The 17631-nt window shown below is 45.2% G+C and overlaps 1 protein-coding gene and 1 long non-coding RNA gene across 15 annotated transcripts in view; one reads left to right on the top strand and one right to left on the bottom strand.

Moving 5' to 3' along the window:
* The window catches only part of WSCD2 (WSC domain containing 2), a 159740-nt gene that overhangs the window by 91292 nt on the left and 50817 nt on the right, over positions 1–17631 (top strand). The window lies entirely within an intron of this gene.
* LOC110256611 (uncharacterized) lies at positions 1650–12029 on the bottom strand. 3 transcript variants are annotated; one of them, XR_014826445.1, is made up of 5 exons: positions 11901–12029; positions 11226–11414; positions 9635–9735; positions 6560–6778; positions 1650–5338 (listed from the first exon to the last, which is right to left on the bottom strand). It is a non-coding gene; the product is annotated as an uncharacterized LOC110256611 (long non-coding RNA). The 3 variants fall into 3 exon arrangements; XR_002338360.2 differs by having other exon boundaries at positions 11226–11411; positions 11901–12002; XR_014826446.1 differs by lacking the exon at positions 11901–12029 and adding an exon at positions 11690–11872.

Raw genomic sequence — 17631 nt, 5'->3', positions numbered from 1 at the left:
AGTCAGAGTGATGAATGGGACAAGATTGACTTGGCACTAATTTTGCCTGGAAGCTATAGCTATTTTAGGCTCCTGCTGAGCCCTGGTTTAGCTTAGCTGGTTAGAGAGCAGGGCTCACAAGGTCAAGGGTATAAAAAAGGAGCAGAAACATAGGCCTGGAGTCAGAAGTCCTGGGGCTAGATCATGCCCTACCACTTTAACCTAGAGTCTTCAAGTAGGTCATTTACCCTTCCCCAGGCCACTATCTCCATGTCTCCCCCAAGTGTCCTTTCCTCCTGCCCCCATCGCCTTCACCAGGCATTCCCTACACATCTCTCATATCATAGCTTGATTTCTCACTGCAAGACTAGGTTGGATGCCCCTCCATGTACTTCTACAGCCTTAGGTTCCTGGGTTTAAGTCACAGTTCTCCCTGTTTCTTAGTGAATGACTTGGGGCAAGTTTGTCAGCCTCACTGTGCCTTAATTTTCTTATCTGTCAAATGGGGATAATGTGCGTAGTGGGGTTGTTGCAGTAATTATGTTGTAAAATTTTGGTAAGTATTTAAAATAGGGCTGGGCTCAGTAAACACTAGCTGAAAAAGAATGATGCTCCTTAAATTTCCAGGCAGAATTTCAAGTTCCTACTTACTTATCATGTAATATACAGAAAACTAGGGTTTCATTTCATTCTCTCCTTTACCTCATTATCTAAAAGTGTGCCTGGTATAGAGCAGATGCTCAATAGAATATGTTGAATGAATGTCCTAGTTCAGCATGTTCTAGGGAATTCCCCTAGTTCTGTTGAGAGCCTAGAATTACACAATTGAGTTGTCTACAGGTCTCAGCAGAAATGTCAACTTTGCAGGGCCAGTGTGAACTGGGAGTGGGAGGCTTCCTGTATAACAGTTTGAACAGTGCTAAAATTACTTCCCTTCTTTGAAATTCTACTTTCTACTCTCTTCAGTTCCCACCCACCCAGGCCCTAGAAATTCAGGAAGACCCCCCCCCACACACACATGCAAATGTCTGCACATAAATTCATTATCACCTTGGTGTCACTGGCTTTAAAGAATTAATTCGAAGGCAGCATGGGAAGGGGAGCAAGATGTGGGGCTGGTAAACTTTGTGGAATCAGGGATGGAGGAATGGATGGAGAAGTCATCAAGAGGCCACCTCCCTGGGTGAGCCGAAAGGCAGCCAGAGAGGGCTTCTTTGGTTTTGCCCAGAGCTTGACCTGTAGCAACTCTGTATAAACTTGGTTGGCAGTGGTGCTAACAATAAATAAATAAAACACCCTGGACAAGGCCCCTTCTGTTTAAGTAGCCCATTAAAGACCCAAGAGAGGTTATTTCACTTGGCAGCTTCCCCCATGAGTGGCCAAGAAGCCAAAGATGGTGGCTGTGCTCCCTATGCCTTCTTGTACTTGGAAGGAGAGAACAAATTCCACAGGACGGTTGCAAGTGACTTATTTTTCTCTCCCCAAAGGCATTCTCAAATCTGGGTGCTTCAGTGTTCTTTGGCCAAAGAAAATGTCCCAGGTGTAAGGGTTTGTGTGTGTGTGTGTGTGCACGTGTACACACGCACATGTGTGTGTATCTTCCAAACAAAATGTCCCAGGTGTAAGGGTTTGTGTGTGTGTTTGTGTGTATCTACCAAACAAAACTCATCTTTCAACTTCACCTTTTTTTTTTATTCAATTTTCTACTGTACATCAAGGTGACCAGTCACACATACACATAAACATTCCTTTTTCTCACATTATCATGCTCCATCCTAAGTCACTAGATATCGTTCCCAGTGCTATAGAGCAGGATCTCATTGCTAATCCATTCTAAAGGCAATAGTCTGCATCTGTTAACCCCAAATTTCCAGTCCATCCCACTCCTTCCCCCTCCCCCTTATTGGTTGGATTTAACCTAATTTATTACTTAACCTGATTAAGAAGCTTGCTCGAGTTTCTTTGCAGCTCTGTGCCCAACATTGTGCTTTGTGCTCACAGCACACACGGGGAGGCAGACGATGAGGAGGAGGATGACAGTGATAACATTGATGATGGTGATGACAAAGATGATGGCAACAATGATGATGTAAATGATGGTGGTGAGCATGATGATGCGGATGGTGATAAGGACAACGATGATGATGATGACGGTGACAGTGATAGTGATAATGATGGTACTAGTGATGATGATGATGATGATGATAATGGAAGCAAAAAGTCTACTGAGCACATACTATGTGCCCAGCACTCTTCTAAGTGCTTTCATATAATTTACTGATTCATTTGATCCTCACAACCATCTTATGAGAAATCCATCATTTGCTAGTTGTGTGATGCTGGACAAGGTATTTCATCTCTCAGAGCCTCAGTTTCTCTATCTATAAAATGGGGAGAAAAATAGCATTGCTCTGTGACATAATCAATGTTTGATATTCAGGAGATTAAAGTAATTTTTATAGTTCCTCATTTGACCCTCCTGTCAACGCTGTTAAAAAGGGGGTATTATGATGACCCCAGTGTTATGGAACAGTGGGCAAGATCTCCTAGTTAGGAGAGGTTGAGCTGAGGTTCAGTAGATTCTCAGTCCTATTGTCTTGCAGAAGCTGTTTTAGTTGTTTCTGCAGGTCTTTTTCTGAACCGCTTCCTGGTTTTAGGCTGTGCTCAGAGGTCCACAAGAGCCTGGATTGGCTCCAGAATAAGCTGGGCTCAGTCAGTCCCCAGCAGGGCCCTCAGCAGGGGTGGCATAACTGCCAACAGGGTGGGGGTCAAGCCAGGAAGCTGAGGCTCTTGGACACTTGGAATGAGCACCTAGTACCTGGACTAATCTGGAAAAACAAATTGTTCAGCTCCCTCCTCTCCCACATAAAGAGGCCATGGAGCAGTAGCAGTGATGCTTCTTGATTTGGAGTCTGATGAATTTATATATTTACTCCACCTCTGCAAATCCCCAACAGATATCCGGATCTCCTGAGCTACACCATCCACTATGGTGGCCACTGAACTAAAAATGCACACCAGATTTTGAAGTCTTCTTATTAAAAAAGGAAGGTAGGAGTTCCCATTGTGGCTCAGTGGTAACAAACCCCACTGATATCCATGAGGATGCAGGTTCAATCCCTGGCCTTGTGCAGTGGGTTAAGGGTCCGGTGTTGCCATGAACTGTGGTGTAGGTCGCAAACATGGCTTGTATCCTATTGCTGTGGCTGTGGTGTAGGCCGGCAGCTGCAGTTCTGATCTGATCCCTAAGCCTGGGAATTTCCATATGCCTCAGGAGTGGCCCTAAAAAGAAAAAAATAAATAAAAATAAAAAAAGAATGAAAATATCTCATTGATAATATTATTTTATATTTATATCATGTTGAAATGATATAAATATTTTATATTTATATTAAATATTAAATATTTTATATTTATATCATGTTGAAATGATATAAATATTTTATATATATTGAGTTAAATCTATTATTAAGATTCGTTTCACCTGTTTCTTTATACTTTTTTAATGTGGCTACTAGGACATTTTAAGTTATGCATATGGCTCACATTGTATTTCTCTGTACTAGAGCTTATAATCAACTGAGGCAACTGAACAGCTTGGCTAAGAGTTTTAGCTCTAGAGTCAAACAGACCTGAATTCAAATCCCCACTTAGCCCCTAAACAGCTCTGTGACTTTGGGCAAGTCATTGCTCCTCTCTGGGCCTCAGTTTCCTCACCTGTAAAGTAAGGTAATAAGAGTACCTGCCTTATAGGGTTGTTCTGTGGATAAGAGGTGATGCGGACAGTAGTGAATAAAATGCCTGGCGTGAAGTCAGCATTCCATAACTGAAAGTTGTTACTGTGGTTATTTTTAGCCGATATCTGCTAACCCCACAGAGCCCAAACTCTCCAGCCCCAAGAACTGATTTGTTGTTCCTTCCTTCTGTGTTTGGAAAGATTTTTGTTTCTCAGACAAACTTCATGATTGTAAATAAATTTTTTTCACTAAATTAAAACTATTGATGAGAAACACTGCTTGTCTTGAGAAAGAATGGACTCTAACTGTGGGATAGTCCAATTCCAGCCAAAAAGAGCACAGAGTTGTACCATTTTTGAGGATTAGTGTATAATTTCTGAGTCTTGGAAATCCTAAGAGGTCCCATGGACCCCTGTGGCGACTTCAGGAACCTTTAAGAACTTGGGACTATGAGAGGGACAGGAGGACCATGATATCTTTCAATCTTTTCATCCTTATGGACAGGGGAACAGATGACCAGAGAGGTTAGCAAACTGTTCAAGGTCACACAGCAAGTAGGTGGCAGGTCATCTGGCTCTAGGGTCTGTGCTTGGAGCCACTTGCTATACTGCATCATCACAACAATCCTATAGTTATCCCTTTTTAAAGATGAGGAAACAGGATCAGAGAAGTTAAGTCACTTGTCTACTACCACACAATTATAAGAAAGGAGTGAAATTCAATATCTGGTATACTGGATTGAATATAGTGTCCCATCTCAAAATTCATGGACATCTGGAACTACCATTAGACCTTATTTGAAAATAGGTGTAATTAGTTAAAATGAGGTTATACTAGACTCAAGTGGGCCCTACCTAATTCAATGACTGGTGTCCTTATAAGAAGAGAAGACAGACACACAGAGAGAACAAATGCATGTGAAGATGGAGACAGAAATTAGAGTGATGCACCGACAAGCCAAAGAATGCCAGAGATTGCCAGCAACCACTAGGAGCTAGGAGAGAGGCATGGAACAGATTCTCCCTCAGAAGCTCCAGAAGGAACCGATTCTGCCTCCTGCTAACACCTTTATTTTGAACTTCTGGTCTCCAAACTGTGAGAGCCTAAATTTTTGTTGTTTTAAGCCCTCCGAGTTTGGGTAATTTTTTATGGCAACCCTAGGAAACAAATGCCCCAGGCATGACATGCTTGCTTCCCTTTCACTGTAAAAGTCCCAGCTTATTCCAGGGAGCTGTTGAGATGTGCCCTCCTCCTGTCCCCAGACCCTCCCACCAGCCCATACCAGCTGCTGATCTTCGAAGTGGCTCCGCAGGCTCTGGGCTATGAGAAAGGCCGGCTGTGGTTCAACTGTGCCATCCCTTCTGCTCCTTACATTGTGAGCTCTTGCAAATTACTGTTTTCAGTTGAAAAGAGGCTCCAGAGAGCTCTTCAGCTGCTCAGCAGGAGCTGTGGATGCTCTTGAATTAACACAGAGAAGCAGAACCTTCTATGGCTGATGGCCCAGAGGCCCCTCCTTTGTCCTATCTCTCAGTCAGATCTGGGAGGGACAGTGGTGCCTCTCGGTAGCTCCCACAAGGGCAGTCTCAGTTGAGGCCAAGTCAAAGTCGCTTGTTTCAATGTGACTGTTTAGAAGGGTTCAAGGGATGCTGAATTAGGCTCTGCAATTTCCAGGGGTCAGTAGCCTAATTCCTGTGGTAAAAGGGGCCTGTGTGGGCCTCTTACCCAACCTAAAAGCCTGTCATTGGTCAGCACACACAAGTGGACCTCTCTTTGGTCCAACCATAAAAGCAGAAAGCCACTTAGGAATAGCCAGCTCTGGCTTACTGTGGGGGGATGGGTAGGGGATGGGGGTGGGGACTGTCTGGGATTCAAACACTCTTGCCTTGCTCAGTGACTGGATGTAAACTCACCTCTTCCTCTGGTTTCCACATTATCTGGGGCCATTCTCCCCAAAGCCTATTGTATGTGTCTCTCCAACCAATATGTATTGAGCTCAGGGCTATTTTCTAGGCTCCAGTAAGCACTTTATAGCATTATCTCATTTAGTCTTTACAAAAACCCTGTCCTGTATTATTGTCATTGGTTTCCATTTTACAGATGACAAAAGGAAGGTCCAGCAACTTGCTTAAATTCGCAGAGCTGCTAAGTGGCCAGGTGGGATTTGGATGCTGATTTCTTGCACCTAGGTCCACACTCCTTACCATATTAATCTTGGAGATTTTCTGGTTTCCAACCACATTCCCTCCCCCAGGTGTGCAGATACATTGTCTGGATCTATTGTTAAAGAAAAATCAGAGCTGGACAGTACTTAAGGTAAATGTAAAGCAGGTTTTATTCAGAACTATTGCAATAGGAAAAAAGAGTCATCGGGATAGAACTATCTCAGCTCTGAATGCGGCATGGCCAAATGGGCATTTATAATATAAAAAACAGAGGGGGAGGGGGTCAGTGGAAGGAAAATTATGAAAAGGAAATATCAACCTAACAGGCAGGCCAGGTGATCAAACATTACCTGGGGGATGGTGAGAAACCCTATTAGATACCGTGAGCGATCCAACATGGAGGATGGATATTCTGCTAAACTGACTTAGCAGGAGCCTTACTAAAATTGGACAATGCAGAGACATTTGCATAAAAAAAGAGTTCAGGGGAGCCTGAGTAGAGTTTGGTTAAGGAGGGAATCGTTGTCACTATTTATTCCCCATCTTGTCATTAAAAATATTTAAGGCTGCAGCTGCCTTTAGTGGAGTGTGACAATTAAGAGACTAGGCCCTGGCATCAGACATTTCTGGACTCAAATCCCAGCTCTACCACCCACTAGCTGAGTGCTTCAGTTTCTTTACCTGGAAAATGAGGATGCACATGGGCCTCAGGACCTCCTGAAGCTGGGTGAGGAGATGTGGAACACATGGTACCAATCCACACACCATGGCCGAAGTCTGATTACTGAACAGTGTCCTCCAAACCAAGGCAGCTGGTGGCCATCGGTATCAGTCTTGCTGCCATGGTTTGCTTATCCCACATAATGTCTTTGAGCCTCTAAAACGTGAAGGTTTCAGGCACTGGGGAAAGAATCAGGGATGCAGAGGTGCAGAAGACAGAGTCAGTGCTCTCCTTAGGTGGGCCTTGAAAGGCAGAGGGATGCTGAGCTGAGCTTGCATGTGTATCTTCTTGTGCATGGCAGTGGTTGTCAACCAGGGGCAGTTTTGCCCTGTAGGTGACATTTGGCAATGTCTGGAGATGTTTTTGATCATCATGACGGGTGAGGGATGCTGGTAGGCAGAAACCAGGGATGCTTCTGGACATCCTGAAGTACACACAACAGCCCCTCTCCATGATAAATCATCCAGCCCCAAATGTCAAATGGCCAAGGTTGGGAAATGCTGGCGCCTACCCAGGTGAGTTGAGTGAGCACTTTTATCAACCCTGCTCAGAGACCCCAGGGCTCCCTGGGACTGAGGAAACACATGCCTAAAGCATCCTCCTTCAGCCTGCCCCCTCCCATCAGCTGCTTCCAGCCAGATAATCAGCCCCCCCCCCCACATTTAATAGAATCCAGGCCGCTGAGGCAAATGTAAAAACAAAACCCTGTGCAAATGTGTTTTTATGTAAACACAGCAGGGGGTGGCGGCTGCCTGCCGAGAAAGTACCCTGTGGCTGGTACTTCTCAGAGCAAAAATAACCCTGACTCTGCCTGCTCTCTGAGCAGAGCAGCAATGAGATAAGGGTCATGTGGGAACCCAGGTGCTCATGGTAGTGGTCCCTGCCCTGGCTGAGCCATTCCTTCCCTCCAGGTGAGCATCCCAGGGGCCCAGGATGAGAAGTGAGCAGGTGTTGATTCTCTTGGAAGCATCCCTTCCCTTCCGGGCTCAGCCAGCATTGCAGGAAAAGGCACAATGGGTTGGAATTTTTTTTAGCATTTTTTTTTTTTTTTGAGTATAATTTGCCTACCGTAAAATTCACCCATTGTAGTTTATAGCTCTGCAAGTTTTAACAAATGCATTCAGCTGTGTAACCACCACCAGAATCAAGATACACAACAGTTCTATCACCCTCAAAAATTCTTCTGTTCTCCTTTGTAGTCAGTACTTCCCCCCATCCTAGCCCCTGGCAACCACCAATCTGTTTTCCCATGGCCTTTACTAGAATGTCATATAAATGAAACAGCCTTTTGAGTCTGGCTTCTTGCACTCAGCATAATGCTTGAGAGATCAATGCCATTGGATATGTCTATATCTACAGTTTGTCCCCTTTTATGGCCCAGTAGTACTCCCTTGTATAGATGCACCGAACTGTGGATAGGGCTCCTGTAAATCAGAGCAAAGTTCTTTTGAGATGAAGAAAGAGACATTTGCCCCAGAGAAGGAGTATTTGTGACGTTTGTGCAAGATCACCTCTCCCCATGGATAGCTGGTTCAGGACAGGCCCATGGGGCAAACCTTGGCTTGATAGGTGTCTGGCACTCAGTGAATGTTTGTTGAATGAATAAATGAATGAATTGTAGTTTGAACTGTGGTGCAGGGGAACAGTAAGTAGGAGCCAGAAGAAATTTTAAGGTAGTTTTTTACAGATTTTTTGTAAGGTAGTTTTTTACAGATTTTTTTACAGTTTTTTGTGTGTTTTACAGATGAGAAACTGAAGACACAGAGATGGTGATCCACTTGCTCAGGGCCACAGAGTCATAGAATGAACTTGAAAGGTGGGGCAGGGAGAGGAGGAGAAAAGAGAGACTAGGCTTGTATCTCCACTGGGTACCTTGCTTGAGCTAGAAATTCCAGACATGAGCCTCTTTCAACCTTTACAACTACCCAAAACCAGCTACATGATTTGCAGGTCTCAGTACAAAATGAACATGTCCCTTGTTCAAAAATGATTAAGAAATTCAAAACAGCAGAGCATTAAAACCAAGTGCAGAGCCCTGTGGGATCACACAGGTCATATGCCCTTGAAAATGACCCTGCAACAATTTCATTTATAGATGAGGAAACCTCAGCTCAGAGAGGCTACAAATTCACCCAGGATACCCAGTCCATCTGCAGGTGTGTCCAGATTCAAACCCATGGACTTTAGTGGTCATCTAGTCCCCCTCTTCAATGGACTAGCCTTGCTGATGAGCCTCATGGGTTGAATTATCCAAGTATCCTGACTTCCCATCCAGCACTCTGGGCAGAGAGCCTAGGAGCTTCCCTACCCCCAGGGCCCTGACTGCCGCAGCCTCCAGCATCGAGCCAGCTTCCCTGCCTCCCTCTTCTGTCTGTAATGAGGAAGGTCTGTAATGAGACAGACCTTCCTCTCTCCCACCCTGGCAGATTTATTCCTGGGGGTGTGTGGGTGGATGCGTGTTTGCGTGTGTGGGGGGGGTGTTCTAAATTTAAAGACATCATGACAGCAGCAACTATTAATGTTGGGGCTGGGGAGGCCTCTCTTGCAGAAGAATCAGAAATAAGTTGAGAGATAAGGTGCCGCCTCCAGTTCTAACTTCTGCCCCAGTCCTGCCAGCCTGGCTCTGTGCCTGCCAGCCCTCTGCAACAAAGTAATAATAGTAAGGCATGCCTGCTGGTGCCAGATGCTTGTGGGGGAACCTTGAGAAGTGGCGTGATTCTGCCCATTTTACACATCAGGAAAATGGAGGCTCAGAGAGGGGACATGCTCTCCTGTTGGTAGGTCTCCTAAACGACCAACATGTTCCAGAACCCATGTGCCTTCAGCCATGCTGTAGCTGCCTGGGTCAATTAAAAAATGAAGTTATCAATAATTGTGATTGTGTTGAGATGCTCAAGTGTGCCTGACAAGCTAAACATCTTACCTGCGTTATTTGAACTAACTCTTCAAACAACTCACGTAGTGGGTACCATCATCCTCATCCCATTTTATGATCGAGGAACCTGTGGCTTAGAAAAGATAAGTGGCTTCCTTACCTTCTTAAGTGCTAGTAAGTGATGAAGCCAAGATTCCAGCCCAGGTCTAATTGACTTCAAGGCACACACACTCTCCATCTCTTTCTTTAAACCACAGCCAACTGTGGAAAAAGAAAGTAAAGATAAGCAAAATGAAAAGAAAATCACCCCTACACCTACCCTGCAAGAGGTAACATCTTTATGTACATTGGTGAATTTCTATCCAACTGTTTTTCTCTGCTGAAGGGGAGATTCTTGCTCCTGGCACATGACCCTTGGTGTTCTGTAATCGCCGAGCAATTTAGAGATGACTGGAAATATATAATTCATGGCGCATCTCTCATCCTGGTCGCTGGAAGGCACCGAGGCATGGCTGTCTCCCAGGGAGAGTTTCAGCCTTAACGTGGGAGAAGATAGGATTTTAGGGGCTTAGAACAGAATTTCAGAATTGGAGAACCTGCCAACATTGAAACTGACTCTGGAATCCCAGCATAGAAGGTGGGGATCCTAATATGGAATCTTCTAAGAGAATCTCATGAAAAAGCAGTAGGATAAAATCTATAATTGGGTTTTAGAATCACTACGTCTTTGTAAATATGGAGTCAGATGGGTCCAAGAGTGGTGTCTGGTCCACAATTCTGTTTATTCACAAAGGCAAGGTCTATAACAATGTCTAGGGACACTGTGCATTGTCATAACTCTGGGGGGTGGTTGTGGGGGGACAACATTGGCATCTAATGGGTGGAGGCCAGGGATGCTGCTTTAATATCCTACAGTACACAGGGTGGCCTCCCACACTCCTGCCAGCAAGGATTTATCCTATTTAAAATGTTACTGGGAGAGTTCTCTAGTTGGTGCAGCAGGTTAAGGATCTGGCACTGTTACTGCAGCAGCTCAGGTTGCTGCTATGATACAGATTCCATCCCTGGCCTGGAAACTTCCATGTGCCACAGGCAAAGCAAACAAAACAAAACAAACAAAAAAACAACACCCCCCCCCCAAGGTCCCATGGTGCTGAAGTTGAGAAACCCTGGTCTAGGCTTTTGAAGACATATGCTAGTGTATGTTCTTGGTAATCCCAGGGGCTAAGAAAATATGTTTGGTTAAAATGAGAAGTTTCAGTTTCTTGTTTTACCTATAACACTAAACATGTTTCTTGGACAAGTCACATAGCATTCTCTGTGTCTCATTTGTGAAGTGGGTTTTGGATTCCAGCCATGTGCCGTGAATGGGGATGGACCAATAGGATGGGTACGCGTGTGTATGTGCCGTGGGGAGAGGTAGCAGGTGTAGGAAATGCTTTTTTTCGCATGTGTGGTCTCATGCCACCTTCTCAGTTGTGTCCAGGTGATGAACCAAGGGGCCGGAGTATTGGTCAGTTTCTGGCAGTGGTTGTCTGTGTGGGCCAGGACTTCTGTTGGATGCCAGAACTCCTTGGGCCACTGAAGGACATGGTGAAGATACCCCAAGGGTCTGGGGACCCATGTGCCCTCTAGAAGGCACTCACTTACTCATTCCCAGCTGAGGAGCTTCAAGAAGGATACTAGCTTACTGACCAGACTCCCTGGAGAAAGGCCCCTGGATGCGGCGGCTTCCAAATCAAAGCACTCACCTGCAGAGGTCAGAGGAGGGTGCTGCTGGGGGAGACAAAGTCACACAGAGGTTGTGATTCACGTTCTAAAGACAGACAGGCCTGGGTTCGAGTCTTGCTCTGCCTCTCACCAGCTCTGCCTTCGGGCAAGTTGGCTGACCTTCCCCATTTCAATTGCTTCATCTGTAAAGTGAGGATAAAACCAACCTGCTAGGAAGAACCATTGGGGAGAGTCAGTGACATAGTTTAATGGAAGGGCCTGGCACATAGTAGGTGTGCAGTAAATAATAGTAAATAGTAGTCCATCCAATTTCTTTCCTTCCCACAGAAGGTACCAAGGCTTAAGTTCTGGGTAAGTCACTGGATGACTGGGAGGATCCATCCACCTTCCCCCTTGGAGCCTCAGTTTCTCCATCTGTCAATGAAGAGGCTGGCCTGGGGATTGTGAAGGGTCCTCCTTCCAGCTCTGATGGCTCTGAGCCTACCTTGTAGTCTTGCTCTGAGCCAGCTTCAGGGGCCAGTGGCTCCTCCAAGGTCACTTGGTGCTCCATAATGTAAGAAAACTGGAACCTGTACAGATGAGCGGAGGGCAGAGACCCCTCTCTCCTAACACACACACACACACACACACTCTCTCTCTCTCTCTCACACACACACACACACACACTGGCCTGGCCAGAAAAAAACTAAGCTTACTTGATTTGAGGGTGGGGACCGTAGTTCTTGGTGGGGAAACCTCTGGTGGAAAATTCCTCTCTGGGAAAAGTTGCTAATAGAAGCTGTCACTGTTCCCAAATTAGAGCTTAATCTTCCATGGCCAGTGTGGAGCCAGCAAGCAGCAAGTCACTTGTCATGGTCAGGGTTGGGGGTGAGAGGGGCTGGCAGGGAGAGGCGTGGGCACTGAGAAGAAACCTGGAACCAACTCAACCCTGGCCTGGCTGTGTGACCCTGGACAACCCTTTCAGCCTCTCTGACTCCAGCACCTCATCTGTAAAATATCAACCTTGTACTAGCTGATATCTAAGGGCCCTTCGAACTCTTACAACTCTGTGGTACAGCAATAATAATAGTAATGATAACAGCAGAAGCAGTAGCTAAAATTTATTGAACACTTACTCAGGTCCAGGTTCATGTGAGGCATTTCACACGGATGGCGTTTATTTCACTTGCGTTTCTCTGAGCCTCAGTTTTGCCTTCTGTGAAAGGCGACTATTTCCCTAGGTGAAGGATCTCCAGGCTTCCTTCAGGCTTTTTGTTACTTGCCCTAAGGAAGTTGCTAACAGACCAGTGGGTAGTCTTTGATCTCTCAGGATGGACGGAGTGACCCTCCTCAGGGGCCCTGGGCCTCTCTCCCCATGACCTCCACCACAACCCTCCATTGTTGATAAACGTCAAGGTTGGCACACCTTCCTGGAAAGGTTTTAGTCTTGGACTATCACATGCAGTCTGTTGCTACTGTCCCTCCTTCTCCTCCTCCTCCTCCTTCTTCTTCGTAACCTCTTAAAAATACAAAAACCATCCTTAGCTCTAGGGCTTGCAAAAACAGGCTGTGGGCCAGTTTGGCTGAGGTCGTGGTTTGCCAATCGCTAAGAGTGATGTATGTTCTCACCTCATCCAAGTGCCCAATGTCTTTTGCAACATCAGGTCAACCCAGAGCCTGCTCTTATGACCAGATTTGGACTGTGAACCCCATCCCGAAAAAAAATCTGGAGCCACCACTGACCCCTGAAAAGGGCCCTGACCTCCACCTGTTTTCAGCTCCGCTGATCAACAAACATTTCTTCACCCCAGCTCAGCCCCCGAAAGCCACAGAGACATGGCCATGGTTGACTGGAGCAGGGAGGGTCCTTAAGGGACTCCATCTCGTCCACCTGCCTCATTGTACACTAGAGGAAGCAGGTGTGGCCCACACTGCAGTTCAGAAACAGCCCTGAGCAGAATGCAGGGCCCCAGCGAGATGGGGTCCACCCACTCCCTGGCCCCTACTCTCTCCACTCAGACCTCCTGCCTTCTGCAGATCGCTGGGATCTGCAGGGGCCCTTTCCCATCTTGTAGTCTGAACTGTGTCCCCTCTGCCTGGGGGAATCTTGCCCCAGATCTTCCAATGGCTACCTCCTTTTCACTTTTCAGGTCTCAACTCAAATACCTTCTTCTCAGTAGGCCCTTCTGCAACCACTCTACCCAAAGTATCTCTCGCCTACTATTCTTTTTCACATGACTTTAATGGACCTACAGTGAGAGATGTACTTTACATCGAGACCCAGGATACACACACACAACTAAAGCAAAAGTCTCACAAAATCATATTCCTTATTGCATGTGAGTCAGTAGTCATTTACTCTGTTCATTCCCTTCCATCCTATCCCTTCCCCTCCCTCCTTCCTTCTTTCCTGTTCTCTGCCACCCCCTGTAGGTCTGCCCCTGTTGGTAAACATTCTGCCCAGAACCAGCAGAACCATTCATTATCTCCCCCAGACAATTAGCAACCTATTAGGGGACTCTATGCACATGTGCACTAATTGACCCATGACACAGCAGCTCCAGGAAGAGAAGGATGACTCCAGATGGCTTAATGATAGGGATTTAGGGCCTTTCTTTAGAAGTCCCTCTTGGGGAGGAAAGTGATCTGGCCTCAGAGAAAGGCTGCCAGCTGTCTGACAGGGAGGACCAGTGGATTCAGTGACCTGCACCTTGGGCGCCTTTCATCAAACCACTCGACAAGGGAAACTGTCATTTCACCCCTCCCTTTGTCCCTGGCCCCAGCCCTGTCCCTTCCTGCAACTCTGTCCCTTCCCTCTAGCTCAGAGTTCAAATGGATCACTGACATCCTCACAAATGGGTCCATGCTTTTTCAAGTATATGATTGCCTGCTCTTTTAAAAAATTGACTTGACTTTTTAGGGCAGTTGTAGGTTCACAGCACAATTGGATAGTAAGTTCAGGATTTCCCATTCATTCCCTGCCCCCTACCACACACAGCCTCCCCCACCAGAGTGGGATATTTGTTACAACTGATGAGCCTACATTGACATATCATTATCACCCAAAGTTGATAGGTGACAATAGGGTTCATTCTTGGTGTTGTACAATCTGTAGATTTTGGCAAATGTATCATCTGGATCTACCATTGTAGTTTCATAGAGAAGAGTTTCCCTGCCCTAAAAATCCTCTGTGCTCTACCTATGCATCCTTCCCCTCCTAATCCCTGGAAACCACTGATTTTTTACTGTCTCCATAGTTTTGTCTTTTCCAGAAATTCATATAGTTGGAATCACATAGCATGTTGCCTTTTCAGATTGGCTTCTTTCACTTAAGAATATGAATTGAGGAGTTCCCATCGTGGCTCAGTGGTTAATGAATCCAACTAGGAACCATGAGGTTGTGGGTTCGATCTCTGGCCTTGCTTAGTGGGTTAAGGATCCAGCGTTGCCGTGAGCTGTGGTGTAGGTCACAGACACAGCTCGGATCCCGCATTGCTGTGGCTCTGGTGTAGGCTGGCAGCTACAGCTCCAATTCAACTCCTAGCCTGGGAACCTCTGTATGCTGCGGGTGCAGTCCTAGAAAAGGGAAAAAAAAAAAAAAAAAAAAAAAGAATTGAAGATTTCTTCATGTCATTTCATGACTTGATAACTCATTTCCTTTTAACACTGAATAATATTCCACTGACTGCTCATACCACAGTTTATTCCTCCGTTCACCTACTGAAGGGCATGTTGGTTGTTTGCAGGTTTTGTTAATTATGTGTACAGCTGCTATAAACATCTGTGTGCAGGTTTCTGTGTGGGCATAAGTTTTCACCTCCTTTGGGTAAATACCATGAGGCATGATTGCTGGATCATCTGGTTAGACTATGTTTAGTTTTTGTATGATGTGCCTTTGAAAACTAATTGTTGCTAACTCTTATTGGATCCCCTTGGTTAAGAGTGCAGGTTCTCGAGCCAGATTGCCTGGGTTTGAACCCTGCTCATCATTTCTAGCTGTGTAACCTTGCACAGAGGACTTAACTTCTCTGACCTTCAGTTTTCTCATTTTCAAAATGAGGCTGACAAAAGAAACCTCTCATACAGGATTATTGTAAGGATTAAACAAGCTAATATCTAGAACAATGCCTGTCACATATTAGGTGCTCAATGAATATTAGCACATGCTGTTACTAGAGTGCAATGTATTCTAAACACATTAGCTCATTTAACTCTTGTGTCTTCTTAGTGAGGCAGAGTGGATTAGTCCTCTTTTACGGGTGAGGAAACTGCATCTCAGCAAGGCCACTCGCTGAAAATCACACAGCCACCCTGTGGCTGAGGCAGGTTCAAACCAGAAATGTCTGACACTAGATCTGACCCCTTTCCATGTTTCTCACTGTGGCTCAGCCTGATTCCCTGCAGCAAGTGATGATGGCCATAAAATTTGCCTGTGGAGCAGGAGGCACTGGAATCATTACCCAGGGAAACAAAATTTTAATATTTATTTATAATGGGCACCATATGCTCCCTCTGATTTTTTTATTTAATTACATCATGGCAGATGGCTGGGTGTTAAAGGCCATTAAGCTAATGGCACTTTGCCTTCTCATTTATTTTCTCGAGTTTTTAGAAAGATGTATGAAAATGGATATGGATGGCAAGCAGTGAGTGCTGGTGAGTGGCAGGTGCGTCTCCATCCTGGAAACCAAGGGAAGAGAATACGGGGTTCTGGAGACCCTTCCTGGGAGGTGGATGAGGGTGCCAGAGGTGACATATCCAGTGATTGGGAACAAGGAGCAAGGTTCCCCTCATGTACACACACAGACAAATATGCAGTCTTGGATGAAGGCAACCCCATTTTTTTGACCCAGGAAGTAAGTCTGTGTGTATAGAAATGCCATTGCAGCTTCACACAGAGTGGCCAAGAACTGGAAAAAAACAACACAACACATCCATCATGGACATGGTGGGCCCGTCACACTGTAGCACACCCATGAGTGGGAGGGTGTGTCCTGGAGGAGTCCCCACATCAGCTGGGGGTGCAGAATCCTTTTCCAGGGTTAGTTGGGTTGATAAAATTCTAGATTCCTAAAAATTGTGAGTGAAAGCCACAATATTGACATTTATAATGGGATTTCTCAGACTGTTTCATTACTTTTTTCACTGGCCGCATGACTGGTCCAGGAGCAAGAAGGATGAGAAGGAACTATGATTAAAGGACTTGAGGGGTTCATCTACCTGGAGAAGTGTCTCCAAGCTCAGGAAGGATTCATCTTTTGCAGCTGGGATTCAACAAAGAGAGATAGAGAGTAAGAGAGAGGGCCAGCTCTCCTGGCGATCTGCTCTGTATGTGCCATTGCATCACAGCATTGAGACTTAGTTCTGCCCTTGAATTTATGTTCCACTTCTTGCTAACTGTGCATGGTAAGTTACTTAATTTTTGTGAGTCTTAGCTTCCTCATCAGTAAAATGGGTATAATAGTACACCTAAGCATTATATTCTTGAGAGGTCCTATATTGCCTTCCAGGAATCTGGATAAAGATCTACACTCAGGAGGTTTATCATAGCACTACTTACTTACAAGGAAGGAAAACTGGAAATATTTTATTATGTCTAGTGATAAGGAAAAGATTGGATAAATCAAGGTGTATTCCAAGTAATGGATTCATTGGTAAGTAGTTTATTTAGGTAAAGAACACACTAATTCCTTTCTTTCCCTGAGTAGACAAGGAAGACAGGGAAGGGAAGAAAAACAATACAGGGTGGTGCTGTCAAGTCAGCTACCATTGAGGGTGACTAAGGCTGAATCCTTCTGGGAAAACTCAGCGAGCCTGTGTAAACATAGCCTCAGAGTCATTCTATCAATGGAGTGAGGGAGCTGAGGCATTTGTACACCAACTCCCACCAGTCATTGACTGAGGCTGCTTCCAAATGGCATTTGGAAGTCAACTCCATGGGTAGGGCACATACAGCATTTATTACAGATCTACCAGACAGACAAAAATGAAGAAAAAAATGGCAATATTAAGAAATGATAGGATTTGTAGCCATAGGAATACTCATTCATTACTGACGGAGTTGTCACTACAGCCACTTTAGAAAACAAATCAATGTTTCTTAGAACAGTGGTAAGATGCTCACACAGTAGGGCCTAGCAATTTCCCTCTTAGGTATGTGCACACCCTACATTCATTCTTGTACATTTGTAACAGGAGATAATGATGAGAGTGCTGCAGCAACTAGTAAGGGAACACCATTCTGCTCAAGCCATGTGAGCTGAGAATAGATGAGGAGGAAGCCCTGTGAAGGAAAATGGGACAGCAGGAAAAAGGGGGAACTGGAAGGCAAAACAACATGTATTCTCTACAGATTATAAGAGATAACACTTAGGTATTATTTGCACACACTGATTCAATTTAATACTTAATACTCATACCAAAACTATGACATAAGTACCATTATTT

The sequence above is a fragment of the Sus scrofa genome, chromosome 14 (assembly GCF_054392235.1).
Source record: "Sus scrofa isolate SSC_HxYL_T2T_F1_AM1 chromosome 14, Sscrofa_HxYL_maternal_Yorkshire_Landrace_v2.0, whole genome shotgun sequence".
Lineage (NCBI taxonomy): Eukaryota > Metazoa > Chordata > Mammalia > Artiodactyla > Suidae > Sus > Sus scrofa.
The sequence above is the reverse complement of the archived record's forward strand: the minus strand, read 5'-3'. Positions and strand labels throughout refer to the sequence as shown.